The 16625-nt window shown below is 36.4% G+C and overlaps 1 protein-coding gene and 1 long non-coding RNA gene across 6 annotated transcripts in view; one reads left to right on the forward strand and one right to left on the reverse strand.

The window, feature by feature from the left end:
• uggt2 (UDP-glucose glycoprotein glucosyltransferase 2) overlaps nt 1-16625 on the reverse strand; it is a 197994-nt gene that overhangs the window by 50877 nt on the left and 130492 nt on the right. The gene's annotated exons all lie outside the window — the stretch shown is intronic.
• On the forward strand, nt 9784-15381 carry LOC145421141 (uncharacterized). Its single transcript, XR_013902447.1, has 3 exons — nt 9784-11784; nt 12955-12981; nt 14270-15381. It is a non-coding gene; the product is annotated as an uncharacterized LOC145421141 (long non-coding RNA).

Consider the following 16625-nt stretch of genomic DNA (forward strand, 5'->3'; position numbering starts at 1 on the left):
ATTTTTGCTATTTTTTGCTATTATACTTTTTAAAATATTAAGCTTTTTTCCTTTAATTTGTCCCATTGAAATGAATGGAAAACTTCTGCAATTCTGCTAAATTTTGCTTGTTTTTGAAACTTAACTACTTCCTCATACTTTCGCCTAGAAAAACCATTCAAACTTTAAAATGTTCACAAATTATTGGGCTATTCATGTATGATTCAGCTTTTTCAAATCTTTTACCGTTTTACTTTTATGCCTCTTAAAGTTTTGAGTTGCAAAATTGTGATTTTTCACAAAATACATGCGTTGTTATGGTTGCTATGCTCTTGGCTTCCAGTGTGTCACTGAAGGTTTTGCAATTTTCACTTCATGTCCGAACAACTTCTTGCTACTTGCTCAATTTTCACTCAACTTCCACAAATTATACATCAAAACGTAGGTATTTTTGCTGGCTTTCAGAAAATGTCACTATCATTGTTGTGGGATTTATAGAATTTTTGCAAATCTCCTCAGACTAACACAATGTCAGAAAACTCTCCATATAAAGTGAATGGAGAGCTTGTTCAAAATCATCGCTGCATTTCTGTAATGAGAGGCATATTCGAATCGTCATATCTCCTTAACGAAGCAAAGTTAAGACATGAGGCTTGTCCCGGTATATCTTCAGACACTCCTGACGCTCACAATTCAAGAATTTCTTTCTCACCTATTACCGTTCTGAAATGAGTTGGACTTGTTTGAGGGTAGGAAATTTGTCCTTCGCTCAGATTTCTTCAGATTTCAAACTGTGGAAATGAACCACTTTTTTCTCTCGTCATAACTTTTTGTTGGATTTCCACAGAGACCTGAAAATTTCTCTGACTGTTCACCAAAGCCTGCTGTCTCTTACGGTGAAAGAATGATATCGATACTCCAAATAGATTTAGAGTTAGAAAGCGTTGTTTGAGGGCAAGTCAAGGCAGTTTTTGCTTCGCTCTGCTCAGTTATGGTGCATTAGAAGTCTAATATCTTTAATAATTCATATTTTAATGATAAATTGTAAACACTGGAAGATTCCCCCATCTCTTCTGAACAAAACGGTGTAAGAATGACCGCTCTAGCCCCTACGGTTAGGAAATTATGGTCATTTGTTTGAGGGAAGTCCTCACTATGAGAAATAGGCTGCAATAATCCTGTGCCTCTCTGTCCTGCGTGTGTAAAAAGATGCACCTGTTTTGGCGGGAAAACGTAAACAGCCACTCTGATTGGTGGATTTAAATTCGGCAGCTCTCTCCCTCTGTGTCTGTCTGTGTGTGTGTGTGTGTGTGTGTGTGTGTGTGTGTGTGTGTGTGTGTGTGTGTGTGTGTGTGTGTGTGTTTAGTGGGAGAGAGAGGACCCTGCCCTTATTTGGCAGCATGTCATTGTAGGATTTAAATTGAATATAGTTAGACTGGTTGACTGGATTAGAGCCTGTGTTTGTGTGTCCCTCTGTGCATTTGTGTTTCAATATGCCTTCATATTTGTAATTTTGTAAGTTATTACTATTCTGCTAAATGATACTATTTCTGCTTTTCATAAGATTTGTGCCTAACATAGTATTTCTGCTAAATTATAGTATTTATTATTTTTATAGGATTTGTGCCAAACATAGTATTTCTGTTAAATTATAGTATTTCTGCTTTTTATACTATTTGTGCCTAATATAGTATTTCTGCTTTTTATAGGATTTGTACCTAATATAGTATTTCTGCTTTTTATAGGATTTGTGCTTAATATAGTATTTCTGCTAAATTATAGTATTTCTGCTTTTTATAGTATTTCTGCTAAAACATAGTATTTCTACTAAATGTAGTATTTATGCTTAATCATAGTATTTCTATATATTTCTGCCAGGTCCCCAGGCAGCCAATCCTCTGTGAGGACTTAGACATTCAAATTTTCAAATCAGGGCCTGCACGGTTTCCCAGCCAATCATATATGTGTCCTGAGGCATTCAAATTTGCATATTGGGGCCTTCATGGCTTCTAAGCCAGCCAATCATATCTGAGGGCTGAGGAATTCAAATCCACAAATCAGGGCCTGCACAGCTTCCCAGCCAGCCAATCATGTATGTGGGCTCCAGGTATTCAAATTTGCATATTGGGGAATTCGTGGCTTCTAAGTCAACAAGTCATCCATGTCATATATCTCTAAAAATTCATATTTTAATGATAAATTGTCAACACTTGAAGATTCCCCCATCTCTTCTGAACAAAACGGTGTAAGAATGACCGCTCTAGCCCCTATGGTTAGGAAATTATGGTCATTTGTTTGAGGGGAGTCCTCACTATGAGAAATAGGCTGCAATAATCCTGTGCCTCTCTGTGCTGCGTGTGTAAAAAGAGGCACCTGTTTTGGCGGGAAAAAGTACACAGGCTCTCTGATTGGTGGATTCAAATTCAGCAGCTCCCAGGCTGACCTAGAAACTCACTTCTCTCTCCCTGTGCATTTTTTTGCTGATTTTTTCATTTAACAAGTATATTTGAGGGACCCTCAGCATGTTCAGCATTTTTTCAGCTGTCCATTTTGCTTTTCCAATTTTTCTGTTTAACTTATTACTATTGTGCTAAATCATACTGTTTCTGCTATTTTATAAGATTTGTGCTTAATATAGTATTTCTGCTTTTAATAGGATTTGTGCTTAATATAGTATTTCTGCTTTTTATAGAATTTGTGCTTAATATAGTATTTCTGCTTTTTATAGAATTTGTGCTTAATATAGTATTTCTGCTTTTTATAGGATTTGTGCTTAATATAGTATTTCTGCTTTTTATATGATTTGTGCTTAATATAGTATTTCTGCTAAATTATAGTATTTCTGCTTTTTATAGTATTTGTGCTAAAACATAGTATTTCTACTAAATGTAGTATTTATGCTTAATCATAGTATTTCTATATATTTCTGCCTGGTCCCCAGGCAGCCAATCCTCTGTGAGGACTTAGACATTCAAATTTTCAAATCAGGTCCTGCACGGTTTCCCAGCCAATCATATATGTGTCCTGAGGCATTCAAATTTGCATATTGGGGACTTCATGGCTTCTAAGCCAGCCAATCATATCTGAGGGCTGAGGAATTCAAATCCACAAATCAGGGCCTGCACGGCTTCCCAGCCAGCCAATCACATATGTGGTCTCAGGCATTCAAATTTGCATATTGGGGAATTCGTGGCTTCTAAGTCAACAAGTCATCCATGTCATATATCTCTAAAAATTCATATTTTAATATTAAATTGTCAACACTTGAAGATTCCCCCACCTCTTCTGAACAAAACGGTGTAAGAATGACCGTTCTAGCCCCTACGGTTAGGAAATTACGGTCATTTGTTTGAGGGAGTCGTCACTATGAGAAATAGACTGCAAAAATCCTGTGTCTCTCTGTGCTGCTGCGTGTGTAAACAGATGCACCTGTTTTGGTGGGGAAAAGTGCACAGGCTCTCTGATTGGTGGATTCAAATTCAGCAGTTCCCAGGCTGACCTAGAAACTTAGTCCTCTCTCCCTGTGTGTGTGTGTGTGTGTGTGTGTGTGTGTGTGTGTGTGTGTGTGTGTGTGTCTGTGACAGAGAGAGAGAGAGAGAGAGAGAGGCTTTTAATGGGATGATCTCATTCTAAGATTTAAATTCAATATATTTAGACTGGTTGGCTGAATTGGATCTTGTGTGTGGGTCTCTATGTGCATGTGTGTTTCCTCATGTGTACATATTTGTGATTGTGTGGCTGTAATAAATTTTTTTGCAGATTTTTGTCATTTAACAAGTATATTTGAGGGACCCTCAGCATGTTCAGCATTTTTTCAGCTGTCCATTTTGCTTTTCCAATTTTTCTGTTTAACTTATTACTATTGTGCTAAATCATAGCATTTCTGCTATTTTATAAGATTTGTGCTTAATATACTATTTCTGCTTTTCATAGTATTTGTGCTTAATATAGTATTTCTGCTAAATTTAGTATTTATGCTTAATCATGCCATTTCTGCTTTTTATAGGATTTGTGCTTAATATAGTATTTCTGCTAAATTATAGTATTTCTGCCAAATTATAATATTTGTGCTAAAACATAGTCTCAATTTAAAATTACAATATTCATAGTTCATCACAGTGTCTCTGGTAAATCACAATATTTCTGCTCTGTTGTACTATTTTTCTAAATCATAGTGTTTCTGTAATGTTTAAGTGTTTTTGGCTAAATATATTCTTTCTGTTATCTTATACTATTTCTCCTAAATTCTTGTATTTTTGAGAAGTTATCATGTTTCTGGTAAGTTACAATATTTCTGCTAAATTCTGCTATGCTATTGTATTTCTGCCAAGTATTATGTTTCCTCTAAGATATTGCAGTTCTGCTAAGTTATTCCATTTTAGCAAACTTCTTTTGCTTCTGCAAAGTTTTTACAATTTCTGCAACTTTTCAGCTTTTTCAGCTACTTTTTGCATACAGCTTCAGCTTTAAGCATCCACACTGCATTTTCGCAGGAAATGCAAATTTTTCTAGTTGTGTGGATGCTTTAAGCATCCACACTATTGAGTTCCTGTTTCTCTTTATTCTTTATTATTATTATTATTATTATTCTTCAAGTTGCTCATTTTTTGTCCTTTAACTACTTCCACAATTTTTGTGCTATTTTCACCGTTCAAATTTTAAACTATTCTGCTATTTCTGCTAATTTGCGCTATGATTTTTGCTATTTTTTGCTATTATACTTTTTAAAATATTAAGCTTTTTTCCTTTAATTTGTCCCATTGAAATGAATGGAAAACTTCTGCAATTCTGCTAAATTTTGCTTGTTTTTGAAACTTAACTACTTCCTCATACTTTCGCCTAGAAAAACCATTCAAACTTTAAAATGTTCACAAATTATTGGGCTATTCATGTATGATTCAGCTTTTTCAAATCTTTTACCGTTTTACTTTTATGCCTCTTAAAGTTTTGAGTTGCAAAATTGTGATTTTTCACAAAATACATGCGTTGTTATGGTTGCTATGCTCTTGGCTTCCAGTGTGTCACTGAAGGTTTTGCAATTTTCACTTCATGTCCGAACAACTTCTTGCTACTTGCTCAATTTTCACTCAACTTCCACAAATTATACATCAAAACGTAGGTATTTTTGCTGGCTTTCAGAAAATGTCACTATCATTGTTGTGGGATTTATAGAATTTTTGCAAATCTCCTCAGACTAACACAATGTCAGAAAACTCTCCATATAAAGTCAATGGAGAGCTTGTTCAAAATCATCGCTGCATTTCTGTAATGAGAGGCATATTCGAATCGTCATATCTCCTTAACGAAGCAAAGTTAAGACATGAGGCTTGTCCCGGTATATCTTCAGACACTCCTGACGCTCACAATTCAAGAATTTCTTTCTCACCTATTACCGTTCTGAAATGAGTTGGACTTGTTTGAGGGTAGGAAATTTGTCCTTCGCTCAGATTTCTTCAGATTTCAAACTGTGGAAATGAACCACTTTTTTCTCTCGTCATAACTTTTTGTTGGATTTCCACAGAGACCTGAAAATTTCTCTGACTGTTCACCAAAGCCTGCTGTCTCTTACGGTGAAAGAATGATATCGATACTCCAAATAGATTTAGAGTTAGAAAGCGTTGTTTGAGGGCAAGTCAAGGCAGTTTTTGCTTCGCTCTGCTCAGTTATGGTGCATTAGAAGTCTAATATCTTTAATAATTCATATTTTAATGATAATTTGTTAACACTGGAAGATTCCCCCATCTCTTCTGAATAAAACGGTGTAAGAATGACCGCTCTAGCCCCTACGGTTAGGAAATTATGGTCATTTGTTTGAGGGAAGTCCTCACTATGAGAAATAGGCTGCAATAATCCTGTGCCTCTCTGTCCTGCGTGTGTAAAAAGATGCACCTGTTTTGGCGGGAAAACGTAAACAGCCACTCTGATTGGTGGATTTAAATTCGGCAGCTCTCTCCCTCTGTGTCTGTCTGTGTGTGTGTGTGTGTGTGTGTGTGTGTGTGTGTTTAGTGGGAGAGAGAGGACCCTGCCCTTATTTGGCAGCATGTCATTGTAGGATTTAAATTGAATATAGTTAGACTGGTTGACTGGATTAGAGCCTGTGTTTGTGTGTCCCTCTGTGCATTTGTGTTTCAATATGCCTTCATATTTGTAATTTTGTAAGTTATTACTATTCTGCTAAATGATACTATTTCTGCTTTTCATAAGATTTGTGCCTAATATAGTATTTCTGCTAAATTATAGTATTTATTATTTTTATAGGATTTGTGCCAAACATAGTATTTCTGTTAAATTATAGTATTTCTGCTTTTTATACTATTTGTGCCTAATATAGTATTTCTGCTTTTTATAGGATTTGTACCTAATATAGTATTTCTGCTTTTTATAGGATTTGTGCTTAATATAGTATTTCTGCTAAATTATAGTATTTCTGCTTTTTATAGTATTTGTGCTAAAACATAGTATTTCTACTAAATGTAGTATTTATGCTTAATCATAGTATTTCTATATATTTCTGCCAGGTCCCCAGGCAGCCAATCCTCTGTGAGGACTTAGACATTCAAATTTTCAAATCAGGGCCTGCACGGTTTCCCAGCCAATCATATATGTGTCCTGAGGCATTCAAATTTGCATATTGGGGCCTTCATGGCTTCTAAGCCAGCCAATCATATCTGAGGGCTGAGGAATTCAAATCCACAAATCAGGGCCTGCACAGCTTCCCAGCCAGCCAATCATGTATGTGGGCTCCAGGTATTCAAATTTGCATATTGGGGAATTCGTGGCTTCTAAGTCAACAAGTCATCCATGTCATATATCTCTAAAAATTCATATTTTAATGATAAATTGTCAACACTTGAAGATTCCCCCATCTCTTCTGAACAAAACGGTGTAAGAATGACCGCTCTAGCCCCTATGGTTAGGAAATTATGGTCATTTGTTTGAGGGAGTCCTCACTATGAGAAATAGGCTGCAATAATCCTGTGCCTCTCTGTGCTGTGTGTGTAAAAAGAGGCACATGTTTTGGCGGGAAAAAGTACACAGGCTCTCTGATTGGTGGATTCAAATTCAGCAGCTCCCAGGCTGACCTAGAAACTCACTTCTCTCTCCCTGTGCATTTTTTTGCTGATTTTTTCATTTAACAAGTATATTTGAGGGACCCTCAGCATGTTCAGCATTTTTTCAGCTGTCCATTTTGCTTTTCCAATTTTTCTGTTTAACTTATTACTATTGTGCTAAATCATACTGTTTCTGCTATTTTATAAGATTTGTGCTTAATATAGTATTTCTGCTTTTAATAGGATTTGTGCTTAATATAGTATTTCTGCTTATTATAGAATTTGTGCTTAATATAGTATTTCTGCTTTTTATAGAATTTGTGCTTAATATAGTATTTCTGCTTTTTATAGGATTTGTGCTTAATATAGTATTTCTGCTTTTTATATGATTTGTGCTTAATATAGTATTTCTGCTAAATTATAGTATTTCTGCTTTTTATAGGATTTGTGCTAAAACATAGTATTTCTACTAAATGTAGTATTTATGCTTAATCATAGTATTTCTATATATTTCTGCCTGGTCCCCAGGCAGCCAATCCTCTGTGAGGACTTAGACATTCAAATTTTCAAATCAGGTCCTGCACGGTTTCCCAGCCAATCATATATGTGTCCTGAGGCATTCAAATTTGCATATTGGGGACTTCATGGCTTCTAAGCCAGCCAATCATATCTGAGGGCTGAGGAATTCAAATCCACAAATCAGGGCCTGCACGGCTTCCCAGCCAGCCAATCACATATGTGGTCTCAGGCATTCAAATTTGCATATTGGGGAATTCGTGGCTTCTAAGTCAACAAGTCATCCATGTCATATATCTCTAAAAATTCATATTTTAATATTAAATTGTCAACACTTGAAGATTCCCCCACCTCTTCTGAACAAAACGGTGTAAGAATGACCGTTCTAGCCCCTACGGTTAGGAAATTACGGTCATTTGTTTGAGGGAGTCGTCACTATGAGAAATAGACTGCAAAAATCCTGTGTCTCTCTGTGCTGCTGCGTGTGTAAACAGATGCACCTGTTTTGGTGGGGAAAAGTGCACAGGCTCTCTGATTGGTGGATTCAAATTCAGCAGTTCCCAGGCTGACCTAGAAACTTAGTCCTCTCTCCCTGTGTGTGTGTGTGTGTGTGTGTGTGTGTGTGTGTGTGTGTGTGTGTGTGTGTGTGTGTGTGTGTGTGTGTGTGTGTGTGACAGAGAGAGAGAGAGAGAGAGAGAGAGAGAGAGAAAGCCTTTTAATGGGATGATCTCATTGTAAGATTCAAATTCAATATATTTAGACTGGTTGACTGAATTGGATCTTGTGTGTGTGTCTCTCTGTGCATGTGTGTTTCCTTATGTGTACATATTTGTGATTGTGTGGCTGTTATATATTTTTTTGCTGATTTTTTTTTCATTTAACAAGTATATTTGAGGGACCCTCAGCATGTTCAGCATTTTTTCAGCTGTCCATTTTGCTTTTCCAATTTTTCTGTTTAACTTATTACTATTGTGCTAAGTCATACTATTTCTGCTATTTTATAAGATTTGTGCTTAATATAGTATTTCTGCTTTTATAGGATTTGTGCTTAATATAGTATTTCTGCTTTTTATAAGATTTGTGCTTAATATAGTATTTCTGCTAAATGTAGTATTTATGCTTAATCATACTATTTCTGCTTTTCATAGGATTTGTGCTTAATATAGTATTTCTGCTAAATGTAGTATTTCTGATTAATTATAGTATTTCTGCTAAATTATAGTATTTCTGCCAAATTATAATATTTGTGCTAAAACATAGTCTTAATTTAAAATTACAATATTCATAGTTCATCACAGTGTCTCTGGTAAATCACAATATTTCTGCTCTGTTGTACTATTTTTCTAAATCATAGTGTTTCTGTAATGTTTAAGTATTTTTGGCTAAATATATTCTTTCTGTTATCTTATACTATTTCTCCTAAATTCTTGTATTTTTGAGAAGTTATCATGTTTCTGGTAAGTTACAATATTTCTGCTAAATTCTGCTATGCTATTGTATTTCTGCCAAGTATTATGTTTCCTCTAAGATATTGCAGTTCTGCTAAGTTATTCCATTTTAGCAAAGTTCCTTTGCTTCTACAAAGTTTTTACAATTTCTGCAACTTTTCAGCTTTTTCAGCTAGTTTTAGCAGACAGCTTCAGCTTTAAAGCAATTCAGAATTCATGATTACAACCAATATGTAGTAGAATAAAAGAAACAAATGTGCAATGAACATATCAGGAGTCCCTGTTAAAAAGTCTCATAGCAGTGTGGTTAAGGGACCTCCTGAACCTCTTGAGTCCTGCAGTGGAGTGAGATGAACCTCTGCAGCTCCTACTGTGAGGATGCTTAGGCGATCACCAACACCAGCTCCTTGGTGTTGGTGTTCAGCAGAAGACTGTTCTTATTACTGCAGTCAGTTAAATAAATCTATCATAATAAAGTACATTTTAACATAATGACCTTGTGTTTATTTATGTCTTTTAACCATTATTTCAAATTCAAAGAATCCTGTTTTAAACATTTATTAAACTTATAGAATTAAATTTCTGCTAGTTGCTTTTTGTTGCAAAAAAATCTAGTATAATAATATTTAAATTTACATATATTTTTCACGTTTTCCATGCCAATTTTGTGTAATTGCGGAGTTTCCCACTACCCGTGAATGCCTCTTTTTTTAACGTCTCTGCCTGACTCCTGAATCTCCGTACACTCTCAGCTCGATCCCCACCGGTAAGCGCTGCTTCTCTGTCTCTCTTTTCTGAAATGAAATGTCTATAAGCTGTATGAGGGATTTACCCAGTTGTTGTTAGTGACTTATGAAGCCAGTCGAAGTATAAGTCATGTTAAAGTAACACAATGGCTGCTTTTTTAGTGAAACGTTGTAATTTTACTATTTAAAAGGAGTGTTTGGTATGCTAGCACTAAGTGCTAACGCCTAGCCTAGCTGCTATAGGCCCAGTGTGAAATTAATATGGTTCATTTGATTGTTTATTACAGTTATTGTGTTGTATTTGGTTCATTCGGTGTGTTAGTGTTTCTGAGTCTGTTAGGGAAGCTGAAGTTAATTCTCTTCACAAATCAGTCAGTTAAAAACGGCCTCATTCTTTCGGTTGTAAGGTAATGAGCCGTCATTTTAGAACCACTGATTAGCTGCTGAAGCAGCAGGGTCGGCAACTTCAAAGGAGCCATTTTACCGCCATTAGCTGTTTCCCAAAACGTCGGCTGCATCTTTCGGAGGACCCAGCCTTCGCGGTCTACGTGGACCGAGAAGGCTGTGAAACTGGACGGTCTAGCCTTCAGATTTGCGTCACCGCTGTCTCGCTGGAGTTTAATAAACTCGGCCGTCTGCTCCTTGCTATTTAAAATATAACAGGACACTGGCGTAAATTCTCGACCGTTTAACGTTTATTGAGCTGTGTGAAAATCCCGGAGGAACCCACCGGATTGATTAATAAAGCTTTATTTAATCTAATAATCTAATAACTTTGATCTCAGCCAAACCGATTTACTCCAGAACAAATAAAACACAGAAAAAGGCAAACAATTACATTTTTAAGTTATCAGAGTGACTTGTATATCATGTTTAACCTGAGTAGCGAAAGAGCGGGGGTCTGAACCCCCCTCCCGGCTTGCCATCGAGCCGGTGGGTGACAGACGTCTCTGAAAACGTCGGCACACTTTTGCAAATATGCGATGTCTTGATAAACCAAGCAGATATTTACACCGCTACTTTCTCGCCTAAAAATATGTTAAAAGTTTATTCGGGGAAATGAAGGACTCATTTGTCGGCCGCATTTGAGACAGCCTTCGTCGACTGGCTGTGACATAATCGGCCTTCAAATGCGGCCTCCGGAGGATGCAGCCGACATTTTGGGACACAGCTTCTGACTGAAAGCCGGGAGAAAAAGAGTCACGTGCCTGTACCGGTGTGTTTTTGTGCTGTGGGTTAATTAACAGAAGGGAGAGAGAGAGTGAGGATGAAACACATAATATAAGAATAATAACATCTCTTAACAAGAAGTTTTTTTTAATTAGGTAATTTTAGTTTTTTAGTTAAATTTTAAGAACTGTTTAACAAACACTTGTTTGTGCAGGTTGTTTTTTTTTTTTTTTAAATGAAACCTACACCTGCAGCTCTGTTTAACTTCTCACTTTGTGAAAAACTAACGAAATATAAAAAAGTCCACCTTCAAATAAATAAAATGCAGCAGTGCACCATTAATATTATAAATATGATATGTAGATATTTAAAACAACAGCATATTAAATGATACTGTGTGCAGGTGATAATATTTTTAGGAAGCAGAATTTGAATGCAGACGAACTCAAATGTTGAAGCCTACAAAAATATCATCCAAGCTTTCATTTATGATTGTTCATGCTTTGAAATTGTGATGTCAGAATTTGATAAAGTGTGCAGAGCTAGGTGTAGCAAATCATTGCTTATTAAATCTACTGTGTTATCTAATAGCACCAAACTAATAGAGCTATCACATAACTAAGAGACGTGTGTGGCTTATTACAAATGGATGAAACCATATTTTACCTTAATGAAGACAGTAATCTTTAATAAGGTGTAGAAAAAGGTGAGTTGTTTGTTGCTGTGGTAAACAAAGAATGTACTGAATCTTTTGTACTACACAGAGTGATGCAGTATTGACTGTGATGCTGATTTGAGTTGTCTCATTCTGTATTTTTGTGCTTTGTCTTTTGTTACACAGAGTGAAAGAGATCTTTGGTTTTGCCTTTGCTGGTAAGTAAACAGTGATTGTAACTGAGGCAGTATGAACCTGGCATTGCGTAGCACATTTGACAACTTACATACAGTAGTTTGACTTTTTGTGATATGTTTCCATTTACTGATGGGCAAAAACACAAAGTCAGGATTTATTACCTGTAGCAGCAAAGTCCTCACACGGGACCTCTGACTGTCCCTGAAAATGTCCCTGAAGTTTAATAGCCCATTTATGTATGATTTAAATTTCTTATGGCTTATTGAATCCAAACATAGCTAAATGTCAGTTGTTCATTTTCTCCTTATGTTTGTGGATTTAAGTAGCAGACAAAACAATGAAAGTGTTTTAGGGGAGTCAGTATAAGTGGTTGCTCAAACACTTAAGAGCTGCACAGGTATTGATTCATATTGTCTCTCAAATTCTGCTGATGTGTTACATTAAAGTCAGAACACTGTAGAAGTATTTTGTACAGTTAAGCAATAATGAAAAACTAAGAAAACCAGAGGTGTGAGTGGACATTGTTAGGTACATTACAGCCAGTGTGTCTAATTAGTTTATCACTTATTTGGTGAATATAATGTGTTTTAAAATTTAATAGAAAAGTTGCCAAAAAGGTACACTGCAAAATACATAAATATTCCTAGCAACAGGTATAATGAAAGGACTTTTTAGTGTAAAAATTTAAGACATTTAATTTTAATTACAAAACATGGTGCACCTCTGCTATTGTAACATGTCAATATTTAAAACTATTTTAAGATTTACATATTCATATCAGACATGACGAGGTTTTCTGTTGCTTCTGATTTATATAATTATTTTGTATCTAACATTTTTAAAAGTTTTGGCTTTCACACTTTAGTAGTACTGACCTGTTGTAGAAAATGTTGGAGCCACAAAGCTTCTGTGTAGGAAATATTTGGTATATCCTGCACTTGTGCCAACAAATATTGGTGGCTATTCTTTATATTTCTGTAGTAATGAATGCTTTTATTACACTTGCTACAGCCATGTGAGACGCTGCAGTTCATTTATCTCCTCTTTAGACTACATTAAGCTCATAAAGCCTTAAATAAATTAAGAATTTTACTAGTTAATTTATGTCACAGTAAATTGGATTGTGTGTGAAGAGGCTCAACAGTCTGAATCATCAAACAGTGATCTGATTAATTGTTTCCTTTCTCTAGACTGCTGATCTGATCGTCTCCAGTCTGGTAAGTAAAGGTTTGTCTGAGGTACAGTGCTGGGAAATGTTTCTCATTATAGGACATTCAGTTTAGTTGAGTGAGTCAGCACAGCTCTTGGGAATAATCAGATCGTAGAAAAGTCTGTGTAAACATTTCCAGACTTACAGATCTCTCTTATCATCATAGTACATTTTTAATTAGGCCCTAATATCGGCCATGCTAAGTTTATTGTAGATTTAGTGGAGTGTGTATTAAACATGCCCCATATTTGACTGAAAAATGTAGAAACTGCTGTTTAGGAGTCATCTGTCTCCAAATTTTTCATTTTGCCAAAAGTCATACTGAGTAAATTATTTTTTACTTTTATGTTAACGGCTCCCCAGACATTATGATATACTGTTGAACCAGGTAAGTACACACAGAAACGGGAATTTGAGACCTTTGGGCATTTAGGATCATGTGAGTTGAGTGCTGTGACGTGTTTAAAGCAGGTGGTCTGAAACTGTCTGCTCTGACTTCATTGTGTGGGTTTAGCTTGACCATATAATGTTTATAGTAAGTTACTGTAGCACCACATCTTGGTTTACAGACTGTGTTTGTTTTTATTGTGTTAATAGAATGCAAAAATGTCCTTAGAAATGTTCCACCACCATATGATAAACATTTTCATTCAGTTGAATCTAATAATGTACTGTACGACTCTTCAGTGTGTAATGATATATATGTTCTGTATTTTTCGGACTGTAAGGCGCACTAAATTCTAAGGCACATTAAGCCAAACAAAACAGATAAGTCAAACTTTATTCAACTCATTTACAATAACTCTCAAAATTTTTCAGTTGTAAGACATAAAATACAGAACAATACACTCACTTTTCAGGATTTATGGACTGATGAATGTGGATTGATCAGTTTGAAATCTGCTTCATAAGCATGGCTCTCAACAGGTGCCAGGCCCTTATACACACACACACCATATTATGTTGAAGCACAGTACGAATTACTCTATGAGGGTGCTGACTATGTTAGCCATGCTCCTTAGAAAAAAAGAAGAAAAAAAAAAAGAAAAGCCATGCTCCGACAATACATCAAGTGGTGCTGCTTTGTAGCTTACCAAAGTCATACTAAAACATTTGACAGAGTGCCGTGTACCACATAGAATTGGTTTGAAATCAGTAAGCACAACCATACAGAAGGTGCACTGTCTATTTTTGAGAAAATTAAAGGCTTTTAAATGTGCCTTATAGTCTGAAAAATACGGTAAAGCCAGGTTTATTGGAAGTGTGTCTAATTCCACTTTCTTTCTGTCTTACAGGTGACCTGCTGCAGAAAACCCTCTCCCTCTATCATTAACAAGCCATTAACAAGCAAATTCAGTCTGTCCTATCACTCTCCCTCTCCCTGCTCCATCTTTTTTGACAAGCCATTCTATCTTCTATCCATTCTCCGCCATGTACTCTATCTAATTTTGACAAGCATAAGCCCTAGTTTGACAAGAAACCAAGTTTGACAACAAACCAAGGTTGACAACAAACCAAGTTTTTGGAAATTGAAGTTACCGCAACTTCGACGATCTGTTTTCAGAAATCTGAGAGATCTCTGCTCTCACTGCTCCTTCTTTCCTGTCGTTAAACTCTCTCATATCCACTCATTTTACTGGAAATTACAAGTAAGAAGTTGAATATACAGTACAGTAGAAGTCACTGTAGAAACTACTTACACAGCCCTACATTTGTCATTTTAATTTTGCATTACACTTTGGAATAAACATTGATTGGCTTACAGGTGCAATTGCTTTGATAAATTATATAAAATATACACCTCTTAAAGGTTTATTTGTAATAAGACAATCTGGTTATTTTGTAATATATACATTCAGACTGCTCTATTTACATAAATATTAAATTAGATTCAAATACATTTTTCAAGTCTGTTTCATTGAGTATAACATTTGACTACAGTAAGTTTATACTAATATTATTTAAGGACAAACCCATTTCTATTACTCAGTGTAAGTATTGAGTTACAATTGTCATTGAGAAGCTGCCCTGAGGACCCAGACTTCCTGTTTCCTGACTGCTGCAGAACATCCAGCTGAAGAATCCTCATCGCCTGTCATCTGATCACCACACCACCACAGCTCCTTATATTTGCTTTAGATTTTAGATATCTCAAAGATTTACACAAAGTCTACTTCAAAGCTAAGAGTTTTATTATAGCCTGTTGATTGTTGAGATTTATTCTGCATATTACTTCACAGAAGTATAGACCTATTCATTAACCAGTCTGGTTAAAAAAAAGAAGTAATAATATACAGTTGTTGAAAAAGCTACAATAAAACGTTTTTAAGGATCTTTCAATAACTTTTATATTGAGTTTGTATTTAAGCCAGCCTTTTACATCAATTAAACGGTCATAAGAACACTTTACCATTTGTATAGTTGATCCATTTAATAGAAACTTGAGGAGTTTTTCAGTGTTTACAGGTTGAGTTTTGTATACATTTGTGTATAAATACATATAAGGTCCAGTTTGTACTTGCACAAAATGCCAAGGAAAGGTCAAAGGTCACAGTCCCAGAAGCTTAGATGGCAAAAGCAGAAGGAACAGGTAAATCTTTCTCAGACCGGTGAGCAGGTAAAGGTGTCTGTTACAAGTATTCCCAGTCCAGAAGTGCAGCTCAGCGTTCAGACGGCCGCAGTGTCTTATGCAGATGTGGTAAAGAGAGGTGTTTGCTCATCATCTGTGCCAAATGCTAAAGTACAGCAGGTAATCCAGACTGAACCCCAGCTAACTGTGCAAACGCAGCATGATGGAGAAGCTCCAGGACCGTCTCATGTACAGGTTACAAACAGTGAAAGTCGTCCACGAGTGAGTAGCATCTGTGCGTCTCGAAGCCAGGCCAATGCTAAGTATGGAAAGTACCGGAATCAGCAATGCATGGCGAACAGTTTGGTTTTCCTGTCATTCTTACACGAGGATGAATTCATTACCAGAGCAGATCTCAACCGTGTGTTGGACAAAGGCCATGCCGTGTATTCAGATGCCAGAAAGAGGTTTGTGAACAGCGTGTTTCTAGCCTGTGATGAACTTCCCACTGTGATCATCAGCCGCAGACACGAGTATCAAGTCGACATGTCTCAGTTTGCTCATTATGGCACATTTGACGGTACAGATCATCTTCCGAGCCTTGAACAGGGACTACAGCGTTTGGCTTCAGAGTTTCGCTACGCTTTGCTAGTCATGGGAGGAACAGCCATCGCAGTTTCCAGGCTGACTTCAGGTGAATACGCATACTTTGACCCTCACCCACGTAAGTCTACAGGAATGCCATTGTCGCTAAGTGTAAGTGGTGGAACTGCAGTTATGTTAAAATTCACACGTCTTAACGACATGATTGACAGGATCAAACGTTTGTACCGAATGTGTAGCATCGCACCAACCTGTGCTTATGAGCTACAGCCTGTTGAGTTCCACAGTGAAAACGCTGCTGACCAAAGAAATGCTGATGAAAACAGACAAACAGCTACAACTGTTTCAGCACCAGCTTTAAATGAACCTGAATTTGAAACCCCAAAGTCCACTGAGCAGACACAGAAAACTGTGGCCGACACTTTAGCTACTGAAGTGATGTCATCCAGAGGGGATTATTCAAATGAGCCAGCTGCTGA

Source organism: Astatotilapia calliptera, chromosome 16 (genome assembly GCF_964374335.1).
Source record: "Astatotilapia calliptera chromosome 16, fAstCal68.1, whole genome shotgun sequence".
NCBI lineage: Eukaryota > Metazoa > Chordata > Actinopteri > Cichliformes > Cichlidae > Astatotilapia > Astatotilapia calliptera.